The sequence below is a fragment of the Betta splendens genome, chromosome 2, assembly GCF_900634795.4.
Source record: "Betta splendens chromosome 2, fBetSpl5.4, whole genome shotgun sequence".
In the NCBI taxonomy this organism is placed as follows: Eukaryota; Metazoa; Chordata; class Actinopteri; order Anabantiformes; family Osphronemidae; genus Betta; species Betta splendens.
Window position 1 is genome coordinate 10048945 of NC_040882.2, and position 16197 is coordinate 10065141.

At 47.5% G+C, this 16197-nt stretch overlaps 1 protein-coding gene across 6 annotated transcripts in view; it reads right to left on the minus strand.

Moving 5' to 3' along the window:
* LOC114843160 (beta-1,3-galactosyltransferase 1-like) overlaps positions 1-16197 on the minus strand; it is a 71141-nt gene that overhangs the window by 9845 nt on the left and 45099 nt on the right. Inside the window, exon 4 of one of the 6 annotated variants that reach the window (XR_008692588.1) lies at positions 207-6903. The exons of the other annotated variants lie outside the window; for them this stretch is intronic. The gene's annotated coding sequence lies outside the window, so the exon portion shown is untranslated. Of the gene's footprint in view, positions 1-206; positions 6904-16197 lie in introns of those variants that run through there. 6 annotated transcript variants of the gene reach the window in all.

The window sequence follows — 16197 nt, forward strand, 5'->3', positions numbered from 1 at the left end:
AAAAAACAGTGGCTCTTCAGCTCCTGATGCCTGGGACGAATACGGAGCTAAGTGACGTCCCATTCTGAATTCAAATGGGTCATTTGAGCACTTGGCTGATAAAATGAGATCACATTGAAGCCCTCTCTGTTGTGGATAATGAAGCTCTATTTGAGGTAAAGTATTATTTACCCCCGATGAGCTGATGAGGAACTCCAGTGTGGTGGACTTCTCATTTAAATCCCGCACAAACACTGGATTCTGCTTTTCCTAATATCATTGTACAGGACATGAATAGATTCTTCCCTCCTTCAGCTGTAAACATCCAAAGCTAATGTAACACCGCACTAAACTAGCATCATTAATTCCCGTTCCTTCATTACACACCTCCTGAGCCGTCGACACCTTGTAATGTCTGCTGTGGGGACGGACTCTGGATTTAATCCGTCTCCACGTCTACTGGAAGCATCTTTTAATCTCCTACAGCTTTGAAGGCGTCGGTTCCCGCGTCGTTCCGCTCCACTTTGTTTTAGCGTAGCTTCCGATCTGACGGCGAGCGCCGCGTTCCTCCAGCGCGTTGAGTGGCATGAATGAAATTCGGTTTCTCGCCGCTAAACTGGAGCTGGCGGCTCAAGTTAAAGAGGTGTTTGTCTCAGAAGCACATTTCCTGGCACAAGACCCCCCCCCCTTACGACCAGCCACTACAGGCCAATTTCTGGTTGGCGACTGCCCAGCACAGGGCCACTTCAGTGCGGGCTAATGAGCCATGTTACTGCTGACAGCCTTACTGCTGGATCTGCTGTAATAGAAGGAGCAGAAACACAACAGCGCACTACGCCCGTCATAATGGAGAGAAATACTATACGCCATAAAGCCCGGTGGCCGGCGCCGCGGCCTCTGACGCCCCGGCATCCGGCGCTCGGTGGACGGCCTGCAACATTAAAAGGCCATATGCTCCGCAGAGCCAGCGTTCCACTACAGGCATCAATTAATAGCAGCCAACATCTGCTCACAGACACATGCTGAAGCTGCGTCCAACATCGTTTTCTGAGGAAACCTCCCAAGTCCGAGGTCTGACACAAGGCAACTAATTAACTCCTGGACATCTGAGCTGACACACACATGCATTATTCACACTGACTAATTAATACGAGGAAAACATCTGGAGGAAGCTGAAGGGGACGGAGCCCTAGCGCTGTTCCACCACCTCACGCAGCCTCCATCAGGTTTATCTGGGAGACCATCTCAGAGGTGGCAGACAGGTACAGCATGGAACAGGCTTAGCACATCCCATTATACAGCAGGGCCACCGCGCCTGCCTAGATAACGCACGGCTCCAGGCAATAGCGCTGGTGGGATGAGGATGCAGACGGAGCGGAGAAGAGGCGCCGATGATGCAGACAGACGCGCGCACGGCCTTTTATCTGCTTACGTGTTTCACTGGGAAATAAAAGTAATGGTCCACGAATTTTTAGCCACACACACACACACACACACACACACACACACACACACACACACACACACACACACACACACACACACACACACACACACACACACACACACACACACACACACACACACACACACACAGTGCAGTCTTCACAGCCATTTGACAGAGCTCCTGTTGCTCAACCTGAGAGCTGGGCAGACACAGGACAGAAGGGTCCCGTGGTAATGACCTTGTCTCTCAGTACGTCCACCGCCTGCAGACAGTACAGACGCTGACACACTGGCTCGACTCTGCTGATGGCAGCACCGGCGGAGGACGTGCAGCTTCAGCTGTCCTACTGGTACAGTAAATAACTGTGCCTGTGTAGCGACACACACACACACACACACACACACACACACACACACACACACACACACACACACACACACACACACACACACACACACACACACACACACACACACACACGCACACACACACACACACACGCTAACATTTCAGTCAGGAACTTGAATCCCTGAAACTGAAGCAGGATCGTGTAATCAGCTAAGGCGAGACGTTTAATGACAGGCTAATTAAAGTTGACAACCTACTGCTGAAGCTACAAGCTGAAAATGAGATGTTAATTGAATGTTGAGGAATTTGAGGCAGGTAACAGCTATGAGCACTTACTTACTTATCTTACTGCTGTAAGACACGTCCTGCTTGAATTTAGCTCATTACGAGTCCTTTTGTGCCGTAGGCGTGATCTGCTGCCACGCTGCTCTCTGGGTTGGAGCTGCTCAAACCTCCACTTCTCTGTTCTTTGACATTATCGCCTAAAGTCTTTATGCTGTGACAGTATTTAAATGTTGGGGCACATGTTGTTTTAGAAGGTGGATAATTGGATGCAGGACAGATTTTCCTTCAAATCAAGTGACCGACATTTTGCACTTTCCACAGATCCTCCTCTCCCATAATGTAACTCTAGTTGGTAATAAATACAGTGCAAGTACTTCAATTTGCAGTGCGTTTGCATAAATGTGAGATGCTTCATCTATATGGTGAAATGAAATAAATAAATAAAACAGACAAACGGCTGCCAAAGGGCTCCAAAGAATAATAAATATTAATGGACAGAGGCTCCACTCCAGCGTGCACACATGCACCGTTCACCGCACGCTTCACCTGCACAAATCACAGCAGGCTCTTTAGCTGCTCTCATGTGTGCGCGGCTGGCGTGATAACCCGCAGCTGCCTCGGGTCCTCGGAGGCGCGGCTGCTGTCTCCAGCCGGCAGGAGGTCCGGTCAGAGGCCGCGCTGCTCAGGGTGCCCCCGGTAAATAAATGATTCCACCTGTCAGAACCACTGAGCCTCAGCATCACAGAGGTGAGACACGGAAGAAAGCCGGACTTTGAGCCCATTTTTGTGTTACGTGCAGTATGTACTCTATGAATAGGAGCGATACGCTGTGTGTGTGTGTGTGTGTGTGTGTGTGTGTGTGTGTGTGTGTGTGTGTGTGTGTGTGTGTGTGTGTGTACTTCTGGCAGAGTTTGGTCTTCATTGTTCTGTCAGACTGTCAGATACACTTTGGCTTACAGGAACTATGCACACACACACACACACACACACACACACACACATACACACGCACGCGCACACACACACACACACACACACACACACACACACACACACACACACACACACACACACACACACACACACACACACACACACACACACACACACAGCAGCCTGCAGAATCTGAATATTTAACCTCAGTCTAACATTTTGAGCCCTAAGCTCGTGCCTGAGCAGCTGTGGGGGAACCGTTATGAGGTCAGAGAGGCTGTGTAGGGCCTTTTATATACAGTATGAGTGTATAGAAATGTGTGTGAGTGTGCGAGGGCCGAGCTAAAGAGGGAGGAACTAAAAGCGTAACCCAAAGCGTAGGCAAGACGTTGGCAAGGTGTGCGGGCACGTTTTGCATTATGTATGATTATGCTGATGCCAAAACGCACCCAGGGACATCATCGCTATGGCGACAGCATCGCGGCAAGGGCAAGAAAAAAGCGCAAGTGGCTCCAGTGTTGAGACGCTACGATGGCGTCGTTTTGGGGCAGCGCTGGTGTTCTTTATAGTGTGATGAGTGTTTAAGTTCCTCTGTGAAGATCCGGACAAGGTTAACTGGTGAGTGCTGTACTGTACCTCCAGCTGAGTGTCTGGATCTCCGAGCGCCACTTTAATGAGAGCTTTTAGCTCCAGGCCGGGCTTTGACAGAGGGGCTGTTGTTACAAAGCAAGAGGGAAAAAATACAGATAAAGGGAGTGAAGAGGCAATCCAGAACATCTAAAAAAAAAAAAAAAAGATGATGAGGAGCCAGTACTATTTTTTACTATCCCACAGCACAGCCCATAATATGCAGTGGGTTTAATAGGGCTGTTGATCTGTACCAGTGACTCAACAATTAGTTTGCCAAGTGCTGAGGCTTCAAGTTTCAACCCGTGTAAATAAAACACCCATTGGACGACCTAACACTCCTTTAAACTACTTCTCTAATTAGGATTAAAGAGAGATCCAGTGAAGGGGTCCAAAGTTAAGTTGGAGGCTGTGATCGTGGTCAATTGGGTTTAGAGCAATCCTAAGGGACCGTATGCAAATGACCGCCAAGCAGAGGGAGACTGGGGGACAATGTAATCGACCTGGCACTGATGAAGTCAACACGATCCTGTGGCTGGAACGATGCACTTCCATATGTTGGGACTATTTCACATTTGAGTTAGGGGCCAACACACAAACTCATGTCCTTCCAACACATTGTCAACCAGTCCCTAGCCGAAATGTGTGTTTTTACTGTAGTTAGCCAAGTATGTCAGTGATGACAGGAAGTGATCCGGCAGACGTCTCACTGCCTGTGACGGCTGTCAGACAGAGGATCCATCTGCGTGATTAGCTGCCGGACCGTCCGGCTTTTCTTCGGGACGGATCGATCGGCTCAGACGAGTCCTTCCCTGACGGAGATGACAGAGCGTGTGTGTGTGTGTGTGTGTGTGTGTGTGTGTGTGTGTGTGTGGACGGCGGTGCAGTGCAGCATTTATCCTTGTTTCTTCCCCAATCTCTTTGGAAAACACAGGACGAAGCCATGATGTAGAAAGACACCGGCTCCGAGTTCTTTGCGTGACAGATGAAGCGGTCTTTTTCTGCCCGTGCACTGGCGTTGACGCGCAGCTACTGTATGTGCTGTACGTCGGCGCAGGAATGCAGCGCGACGCCCTCGTTTGAACACAACCGGATCATTCACGCGTCCTTCCTCTGGCTCGCTGCAGGAATCCAGGGCCTCTTACGGGAAGCTCTTACGCGGAGCCTGTCCTTGCGGCAGCGGGAGCTGTGGCCACGATGACAGCGACTCCATTCAAACACGCAGCACATCAGGGACACATACAAACGAACGGCTACTCAGCAAACGCTTAAACCAAACACACAAACGTTTCCAGACATGAAGTGATTCATGTATTAGCCTTTATCTTTAAATAGTTAAAAAGTGTCACCTAATCTTTCTTACTTCATGCTAATTATTACCCTCCTAAAGGGTTCATGAATTTTTATAATGCCTACATATAATTACTGTATATTACTGAGATCTCAATTAATTAAGCTATTTAAGAACTGTCACCTTTTTGACAGCTTAAAACTTGAGCAACACAACCAAAGTAGAGGTGACAGCAGCTACAGCCGGATCTAATACACACGCACATTATGTTCCAGTCTTCTATTGTGGTGAGAACATTCAGTCACACAAAGAAGCTGCCTCCATCTGGACCTTGGGTCCTTTTTCTTAATCCACTCTGTTTCCTGAGCGTGTTCCCGTCCTGATCCCGTGTCAGCGAGGGGTCCGTGCCCCTCTCTCAGCAGCAGCCGCATCTTGTTGTGTGTGACAAACCGAGTGAAACCGAGGAAGCCAGGAGTCACTGGAGTCCACAGAGAGAGAGACTCATTTTCCTCCTCCGCCGCGCACACATCCGTTTAAATGAAGGCCCCTTCCACACATCACATTAAGTGTTTTTGCTCAAGTGAAGCGGTTACCGTGACAACAAACTCTCCACCCACTCGACTCGACTGCAAAACACTACTTTAGCGCCTCCTGAAAAAAGTGTCAATTAAGTTGTAAATGAACATGTTGTCACCTTTTCACTCACTCACTTTAAGTACAGCAGCTCGGCGGCTGCGGTGCTTCTCTGCCCAACACGTAAACACCGTTCTTCACTGACCTCCACCCCCCCGTCCTCACTTCACAGCTCTGTCCACCAACGGCAGAGCTGCGAGTGTGAAAGCGTTTGAAAGCGCCAGCGTTCACCTCACTGGGTACTGCTGCTTTACAAAGTAGACTTCGATTTTATCAGGGACACAGCTCAGAGTCTACAGCTTTATTTGCCATTTCATGACTCATATTTCTCATTAGCATTAGCAATGAGACATCATACATGCGTCACACAGGGCCGAACCCTGGGCACCTTCTGTTTACATGCAACTTCCTACTTATGTTGGAGAAACTGGAAATAGAAAACATATCCACCACAAGTGCTATGTACACTGAGTTGGAAGCAGCTGCCAATGTGATCAAACAGCAAGATGCCAAAGCAAATAGATGAAAACCTTTGTTAGATTCACTTCAATTGGCTTTGGCCCTGATGCATTCTGGGTCATCTTGACGGTGCAGGTCTAAATGGAGACATTTGCTGTTATTCTACTAAGTGAATGAAAAGTGACTCTAGCAGCGCTGATAACTGACAATCTCCTGTCTCAGAGTGTTGTGGATCCACTTTGTGAGCAGGCTTCATATTTGTAATCATACGTATTAGAGCGGCGGCTTTGAGCGACTGTATAAACAGTATTAGGTCACTGGTGTCTCCGGTCAAACATCAGCAACACTTACTGAGCATTTTAAATCTAAGCAGTCATTGTATAAGTGATATTTGTAGATGTGCCAGATCCTGTGCTGGAACCCAACTGCTGGGACTCGGGTGCTCGAACCGTGCAGCGTGAATCGAAACAGCGATCAAGGCAGGATTAAAAAATAAAAGGAAAAAGTGACTGCTGATCAGCCGTGTACAGTAAATGTGAGCAGATCATGAGAAAAACATGAATCATCAAACTGCTAACGTATCGTATTATCGTATCGCTCGGTTGATTCATGCTGCTGCGCCGGATGAGGCTGCAGACGAAGTGTGAGTGTGTGAGTGTGTGTGTGTGTGTGTGTGTGTGTGTGTGTACGTGTGTGTGTGTTACGTGCCAGTTTTTACAGCTGGGAGTTGAGGATCTGCTATCTGTTACAAGTTGACGCCTCCATAATGCACATTTGTATCACACCCACCCGTGTTGTTTTAGTGCCTGCGAGGACTTTATGGGCCATACATCATCTGTATCAGGTGATGCAGCAGAGGCCGACACCTGGAGCTTCCACAGCGCCGCGCATCGATTTCACTCTGCGACCGAGAGAGAGAGACGAAGACACCAAGAGAAAGGCCCTAAGTGTTATAACATAACTGTTCTAGGTTTCCCACCAACTGAGTGATGTTATTACAGCAGAGTGAAATCACGGAGCGCGTTCGTCTGGAATTTGATGAGTGAAGTGAGCGGCAGCGAATGTTCAATATCTCCCACACATGTAATTCAATAAGGTCTTGTAGCGAAGAGACCAGGTCTCAAAAGTGAGGCAACCTCCACACACACACACACACACACACACACACACACACACACACACACACACACACACACACACACACACACACACACACACACACACACACACACACATACAGATAAAAGCAAAACACTACAAACAAAAGTGATATTAATTCTGCACAGACTCGCCATTTTGGATCTGAACCTTTAGATTTTCCATCTTTCACTTTAAGTGCTAATGATTTATTCATATCTGCCCAGAATCGTCCGTCTCTATTTATTAAAAAGAGCACATCAATTTAAGGTTGTTAGTGCTTGTCAGGAAAATACCATTAAAGGGTTTTGTGCATTCATAAAACGCTGACATTTGCTGCACTCTGTAACGTCCCTGAACGCCTCGCACGTAAGCCTGTGGAGTCGTGTGCGTTTTGACCACTCAGATGACCTGCTGTTCCTGAACACAGCACCACAGGATGATTGTTAATTAGCAGCTTGTTCCTGTGAGCAGTTTATCTTTGTTATAAGTTTGTGAAACTTTGGGAACCTTGAGATAAAACCAATGCATTGAACTCTGCTGTTGATACATTCACTCTGAGAATCTTACAATTATGCAAACATTAGACTTCATATGTTAGAAAAACCCTGGAAATAACTTAATTTAAAAAGCCTATTTGTAGCTACTGCATGTGCTTGAATGTTACATGCAAATGTAACATATAGACATAATGTATGTGCTTTGGGACTTACACTTTCTAATTAGTGGACTTTAAATTAAAGAAGCATCAGGGAGAACGTGTGGGAATCCTGTTTAACTGGGTAGTGGAAGGAGAAGAAGCAAAAGTGAAGTCGTTTCAGGTAATGTCATCTGTGGAAATCAAAGGGAAAAACTCAACAAGTCCTCAAGGTTCATCTGCAGCTTCATCATCAAAGTTTCATTGAAGGGAACACGTGGCACCGAATTAAAGGAGGCAGTCGAGCAGCAGGCTTCGCTCTCCTTAAAAGAACCAGAGGAGAGGACGAGCAAGCGCACGCAGACTCGTGCGTCAACTGCATCATGTGACGCGAGCGTTCAAAGACTTTCCTCGCTGGAACACATTTAAGTTGTTTGGGCTCAGACTGTGTTCGGAACTAATTCGCGACAAAAACGAGAAATAATAATAACACTGCTGGAATTAAATAGTTTGATTGAACGCTAAACGTGGAATGGAATAAACCAAATCCCTGTTTGCCATCGTTTCACTGTATCAGTGTAACTATCAGAGTAAACAGTTTCTCCTAAAAGCCGCCAACGCAATTCCAGCAACCGTCAGTTAAAAACGCTGAACGCGTTGTTTTCTCTCTCCTCGCCGCTGATCAGGCAGCGCAGCGATGGGACGTGTGCGCGCACACTTTCATGTTTTGGAAGTGGGCGTTTCAGACTGACGGCGTGAAACAGACATCAGCCGTAACCAGGGGCAACGCACACTCACACGAATGCGTGTTGGAAAGTGAGAATGCTCCATGAATGTCAGGTAGCGAGTGAAGTCAGTGAAAACAGAGCTTTGTTGATTAAATGTTAATCTGAGTGGGATGTTTTGCTGTGATGCTCGTGGGCGTAAAGGCTCATGGACGGTGAAGGAGAATGTTTGGAAGCTGAACACAGCGCTCGCAGGGACAACGGGACAAGAAGCAGGTACTGTAATTACCAACACACACTGTTGTCTTAGCATTTTCCTGTCTTCCGTCTTCGCTTTCAGATTTAAGATAAGATGAAACTTTAATGATCCTTTGTGTGGAAATTGGGTCAACGGAGCGGCGAACAGTGCAATTAGAGAATTAGAGAATAGAAAGAGTACAAGGGTCTAAGAAACATGCAAACAGTAAACTGGACAAAGTAAAGGTTAGTTTAACGACTCTGACATGAGATTTAAGGCTTCGTGAAGCAGCGACGTGTGTTTGTGTGGCAGCTCAACCTCTGACGCGTCCCAGAACTCAGCGGGAATTCAAATTAATTTCTCTCCCTCCAGTCTCCCTCCTCTTCTCTCCAAAAATGCAAGTATGCTTTTAAATCCACAGGACTCACAGAAAATATTTGCGCTAATTAAAACTTTTTCAAGCAATGCGGACGTGCCACCTTGTCACCGTATGTAAGTTTCTGTTGACGTGGACCGCAGCTGAAATTGCTCCAAACAAACTTTGAAACTGTTTTTTTACAAAGTTTATGACAGTATTTCTACATAAAGAACGTTAGTGTTTGGGACTTTAAAGAGCGTTATTACACAGCACATCTGAGCATAAACCACGGTAATAACACGGTAACAACTCCAATACATTTAACGTTTGATGCAAAGTCTACAGGCAGAACGAACCAGGAGGAAAAGGCTGATTAACATTCCACATTTAGTTCATTTATGAGACCTGGCAGTCAGTTCAAAAGAAATATTTCTCAAAGCCCCAGTTATCTAACATTGTTAGATTCAAGACTAATGGAAAATCTGCATCTTGGTCAAATGTGAAACCTACACCTTCAAGCCCTGCATTTAAGAAACACTTTGGAAACTGTTGCAGTTGGGCACAATTCTGGCAGAAGCTGTACATCAGTGAGTTACTTGAATAAAAACACTACTGAACTGTATTCTGTGAGAATTATACATTAACCCTGTTTATAGAAGGTTTCGGCACCAAACGTGGTGTTGAGAGCTTGGTGTGTGTTACACATACGCGCTAATCGTGTGAGAAGTTGTGACAAGGCGGTGAGCGTTTTTGGTTAAGTAGTAAAAAGCGTGTCAGCGTGACGAATTCGAGACGTCTGATGTTTGGCCTTCAGAGTTTAACTCTGTGGAAATCATAATGGAGCTGACCTTTGAACTTCAAGTGTTATTGATTTGCAGATACTGGATTTTCCCCAAGCAAAGGCAAGCGGTGTGACCGAGCTGCTAAGCATTCAGAATTTATCCAGCCTGGTGTGAAAATTGATTTGGATGCAGCTGTGGGCGGGTTTTAATTGAAAGCAGACGGGGGCTTCTTCTAAAGATGTTCAAAGTCGGCATTCATCAAATGTGTCAGAGTGAAAAATTAGCCTGAACTGGCCAACAACACAAACTGGGAGTAAAAGTATGAACTGAACAAAAGGGGTTTTTATCACACAGTGAACTGCTAAAAATGAAGATTTTTAGAAGATTGTTAAAGGGACATTGATGATCAGATTTAGTCATTATGCATTAGATTTAGTAAATTTCATTTTATTTGTTGTTCACGGAGCAGCGCCAGGCTCAGCTTTTATGCTGCAGCCACAGAAATGAAGGGTCCAACCCTAAAAACACGCTTTGACCAGATACTACTTCTAGCTTCTACTGCTGTCAAACAAGAGTCAAAAGAATCAATGAAGTAACGAAAGCTCATCGTCATCTCTCCAACGAATTTTCTCCCAACTCTGCCGTGGGACACTTTTAGTCCTACTTTATCTTTGAGTGCGATTCCTGCGAGATGCTTGATAAATGTGGGCCCTGCGGTGGGGTTTATTTCCAGGTCTCCCTACACAGTTCGCTGCAGCGCTAACAAATTGAAACGCCCGTGCTGCTCAGTAATGTGTTCACTCCTTAGCAGCGACAGGAGCGATCGCTTTGCACTTGTTTGTGCTCCTCCTTTTTATTCTGCACTTACACATAAGAAAGCGTGAAAATCCAAAGGCGTGTAAATCTTATGTTTTCTGACATTTTCGTCTATTAGCCGCACGAACCGATGAGTCTGTAACACGACGGTACGAATCCCGGCTTCCACCCCATCGCTCGCCTACTGTAGATAATGTTGACGCGTGCTTCACTGTTCCTCTTATCGCCGGCTGCAGGTGGAAGAGTCTTAACGCGCTGACAAAGTGCGCGACACCTGCGCCCCGTCGCGCGTTCCAACAATTGTTATCACCCGGACGTTGTTTATGGGTGACGGTCCAGATAACGCGTCGCCGCTCGATCGCCGCCTCCTTTAGTCCCGGCAGCGGCGTAAAAGAGGGCGTTTTTACAACCGACACCTAAACGCATCACATTGCGCCTCGCTCCGTTTGGCTCAAGCGCTTCTCCATAATATAATGCTAATAACATTAATGCCATTCGCTGATGGAGGAAGTGTTTTTGTCTGATTTACATGAACCCTGGTAAATCTGAATTCATTAGAGTGTCGGCGCACAGGAAGTGGCGGCGGCGCAAACTTCGGCTGCTAAAAACGACTAACAATGAGGATGCGAGACACATTTTCCTGCGGCCGCTCAGGTAATTATGGTTTCTAATGTGGGACCAATTAGAAGGACCCATCAAGCCGCACTGCTCTGAATGTGCAATTAGATTTAATTACATGATAGACGCGAACGGCTGACAGCGGCAGAGGACGAGGCTTATCTCTCAAAGTTGTCCTGCCTTTGAATTTTTGATAGGTCGGGTAACAGTGGAGGCAGCGCTGCAAAACACAGGCTTCATGTTACCTTATGTGACTTTCAGACAGAAAAACTGTACTTTTTTGGGCCCATTTTGTAATATTTAACTAATCTTTACCTGAACTCACTGGTTTCCAGTCAGCGTAACACACGATGCTGCCATGTAATGAGTCTCTACATGCTGCACAACTAATTGGAACTAAAAGTCAACATAAATGCACATTTGTGTGAAAGGACGGATTTCACTGCAGTATAAACACTTTACTGGGATATTTTGGGTTCATGGACTTCAGGACGCTTTCAACGGCACCATTAAAACACCTGCGCTCGGCAGACGCTCCTCATGACAGAACCGATGGGCGACAGCGGGGAATAGATTTTCCTCTGAAGTCGGAAGCTTTGCAGGAAATCACAGCTGATCCATGTGAGACACAGCCCGAGGTCGAAGCTCGCGTTGGGCTTGACTTCAGTTAGCGCGGGCTGTCAGCTCAGCTTTATGGTTGTTACAGCCGCTGTGATGCAGTGGGAGCTGGAACAGGTGCGACACCTGAGTTCGCTCTCAGCTCAGCGTGTTTCCTCCCAGGATAGACTGTCTCTTTTCTCTCACGCTCCTCCTGCTTCTCATTCTCTGCACACGTGCTGCAATGTTCACACGGAAATTTGGGGGAATTTAATGAGGAACCGTCTGCCAAACAGCGCTGGCGATCAGGTCGCTTTAAGTTAGGCTGTGTTGTTTTCTAGTCATACAGTCGACGTCTTGGCGCCGTCATCCCCCTGACACGTCCGATAAAGACTTTGCTTTATTTTAATTGCAATGCAGAATCTGAAACCAGACTCTATACTGCTGTGAGCCCACTGTGCACAGTTCGGCACCGAGGCCCCGAGTCACATTCAAATGAAGGCGAATAAATGGGAACTGCTGGTCTCGATCAAAAGCATCAGCAGTCGACTCGGCGCTCAATATTTACTGCTTACAGGTCTTAGTTTCTCTGCGACGGCGCTGTTCCCCCGTAGTGGCGTTTGCTCCCGTGATTCTTCATTTGCCACGCTCTCTAACCAGGAGCCATGCAAAGGCGGGCCAATCAGGCCCGGGTCCGAACGGAGAGTCCATAATGAGCTAATGCCCCGTCAGTCACCTGCTGCGGAGCAGTGACTCCAGCCTCACTCTCTCATGCCACTTCCTCAAACATGATATGGAAAAACGCCGCAGACAAACAACCGCGTTGTTTTAACAAAGTGTTTCATTATGCTCCTTTCCCACAGACACACTAATGGCCAATTATTTCGGATGTGTTTTCAGCGGTGGAGCCGCCGCGCGCTTCAGCTGCAGAAAACGCGGCAGATATTGTGCTGTGAACGGCGCTGCGCCCTGTTCGGATGAAAGGGTTCCTCCCGCGGCCGGCAGGAGACAGGAGCTTGATCCCAAACAGACCAGTCGTCAGTGCAGAGCGGCGCGTTGACATTTGCCGGAGCTTATGAATTATACAGCTACAGGATATTACTTTTTCCATCTCAGTAAGAGTTGGCCTTCACACCGGTTCGCACTTGCTGAGTTTTTTAGTGTCTACAGTGCATTGTTTCCCCTAGAAATTTATTATGACCCTGAGAAAGGTCCAGGAAACTGCAGTCAGACCCCAAAGCATTATAACTGTCCAGTGAATCCAATCCCAGTGAAATAGCTTCAGGTTGAATGCAGGTCAGGAGCCTGGTACCATAGTCTCAGACTGAGATATGATATGATATGATATGATATGATATGATATGATATGATATGATATGATATGATATGATATGATATGATATGATATGATATGATATGATATGATATGATATGATATGATATGATATGATATGATATGATATGATATGATATGATATGATATGATATGATATGATATATTTCTCCTCTCCGAAGTGATAACTACTTCTTATCAGTGAAGGATGCTGTGTGTCATTTTGTACCGGCGGCATGTAAGAAGAAGAACATGAAGAACAAGAACTGGGCACTGACCCCCAAGCTCACCAAAAACCAGCATAGAGCCTTTTAAGATGAAAAAGTGAGAACTATCGCTATCACACAGCTTGTCCCCTGACTTGAATCTGATGAAACACCTTTGGAGCATCTGAAATCTGGAGGCAGAGCAACAAAGGCCCTCCAGCAACGAGCGGCAGCACTAAGAAGGGAGTGAAGGACGGCCAAAGAGCTCTGCGAGGCCGGTATCGGCCGCGCTCAGCAGGGTGCCCTGCCAGCGGGAGCGAAGCCTGACACGCCATATAAGCAGAGAATACAGGGGAGGACGGACTGTTTCTGGCAACAACACGGATGAATGCAGGTGCGGCAGAAACACAGAGATGAATGATAGTAATGGGAGATGGGATCCACTAATGGTCCAGCATATAGGAAGGATCAGAGGCTCCAGTATCACAGCACTGAGCTAAATGTGCCTTAAGCTGCTTTAGTAATCAGCACCGCAGGCCGCCCTCTGGGCCGGAGGAAGTGGACGTAAGGCTGGCCACATGTTAAATATCCCAAACTAAACGAGGTCCAGATTTCTGGTCACTTTGGCCCGTGTTCCCACCTGATTAAAACCAGGTCACGTTGTGGGAAACAACAGCAGCGTTCCTTCACTGACCTCCACTCCTCCTGTAAATAGCAATTTTCCCGTCTGGGAATTATCTAGGTCACTGGAATTAGCTGGAAGCAACGGAGCCAGAGTCTGACGGTCTGACGGCAGCAGGAACCAGAGGCCCGTGGCAGTGCAGGACTGGCAGCATATTGGCCTCGGAGCTCGCTGAGCCACGTCCTCGTCTGCTTTCTGATCAGGGCGGACGGCTCGGCTCCTTTTATCCGGGTGGGATCTTAACTTCCCCGGAACGGAGGAATAACGGCGCGCTTTAAGCGTCCTCGGCCGCTCTTGTTTATCACATCACTGTCCAGGGACTCGCCCTATGGGCTAATAGATGTAAACAATGCAAATGGGTGGCAGCGCCTCCCGACGCGTCCAAATGAAACATATCAGTAATGCGACATTTCCCATCAGCTCAGCTAAAGTAAACAACACAAGCTGGTGGAAGACGGAAAACAAGGCGAAAGCATCGTCATTTGCTGGTCAGTGTTTTACATAAAACGGGCTCAGCTCTCTTTGAGCCAGAGACACTATTTGATTCCAGTCATTCTGAGACACAGAAAATTGACCACAAGCTGCAGTTTCACCCCCCAGGTCTCGGCATCAGGCAACAGATCAGACGCGCGGATGCTCGAGTGTGTGGGGCTCATTAGCGGCTGAGGTGGAGCCGCACACGGCGTTTGACTGCACTTTGAACACGGGCCTCTGGACCCACGGCGACACATCGAGGGCATCAAAGAGAATACGTGAGAGGTTGTGAGGTGCGTCTCGCTGTGTCGGGGGCCGACGGACTCGCGTGCACGAGGGCCGTTATCAAAGTGTTCAAAGGAATAAAAGAAAGCGAGACGTGGCGACGTTGTGCATATTTTTGAATGGCTGTTTATTCGCAGCCGCGTGTTTGTATTTTCCACGATTCGGATTTTAAAACGCTGCCACTTTTTTTTTTTTACGCTTCCAAGCAGCAGGAGCAGCAGGTTGTGAGGATAAGCACAATGAGCTGCAATTACAACACTCCTAGTATGAATCATGTCAAGAATTAGGAAGTGAAGCACTTCAAAACGAAACAGGAAGTGGATTCCTTCCCGCTGATGTCCGAAGGGATTTAGAGCAGAGGGAGAAGCAACATCAGAGTCTCAGATTTCTTTTGTGAAGCCAACAGTTCCCCACAGCTGCCATCTTGGCTTTGTATGATCTTCTTATTCCCTGTGTGGGTGTCGCTGCCCTCTGTTTACCCGCATCCAGCTGCGGCACCAGGACGGGATTCGCTCTTCAACTCCTCCTGTGATTCATTCTCATGCTCAGATGCAGCGAATTTCAGCACGTGGGCAGACGCGCGTCGCATGTGAATGCAACACACAACAACACACAAAAAAAGAAAGCAACACACGTGTGCAAAAGGTGTTTTTTGTTGGTTTGTTTGTTTTTTTTTACAGCCCGTAGGACGCAGGAAGAAGCGCGTGCAGCAGGTGCGCTAGCGTGGGCGTCGGCGCTTCGCTAGCTTCTCCCCGCGGCGCAACCGCGCACGTCGCGCGCCTTCACCAGCTACTGCTGGATTTCAAAACTCCGCCACGCCGGCGTCACCGTTTCACTCGGAACCTGGCGAGTGAGAGCCGCTGGGTCGTTCAATGAAGGCCTCGCAGACAAAGTCCTAGTGAATGTTAAAGTATTTCTTGTTGGTGCAAAGTGGCACGCTAGTCGAGCGTGCAGCACAAACGCTTCCCACGCTAACCTCGGCTAATTAGCAAAGGTGAAATTAAATTATTCTGCAGGTTGTCGGAACTGCCGGTGCTGCACTTACAGTTTGTGTTTGTTATATAAGGCTCTTCGCTTCCGCCTCACTGATCAACACTTCCATTGTGTTTAATCAGCAGCTGCTTCTGCGGCTTTAAGCCCTCAAACACAGAGCAAAAGAGCTAATGACCCCCTTTTCTCTCCCCCGTCTCATCCTTCACTGTCCATTTTCCGTCCTCCAACCCGTCAGCGTTTGAAGTTCAGAAAGCAATTTCCTGTGAATCGCGATTCCAGCCGGGCCGTTTCAGAGTGAGAACGGAGAGGAAAGT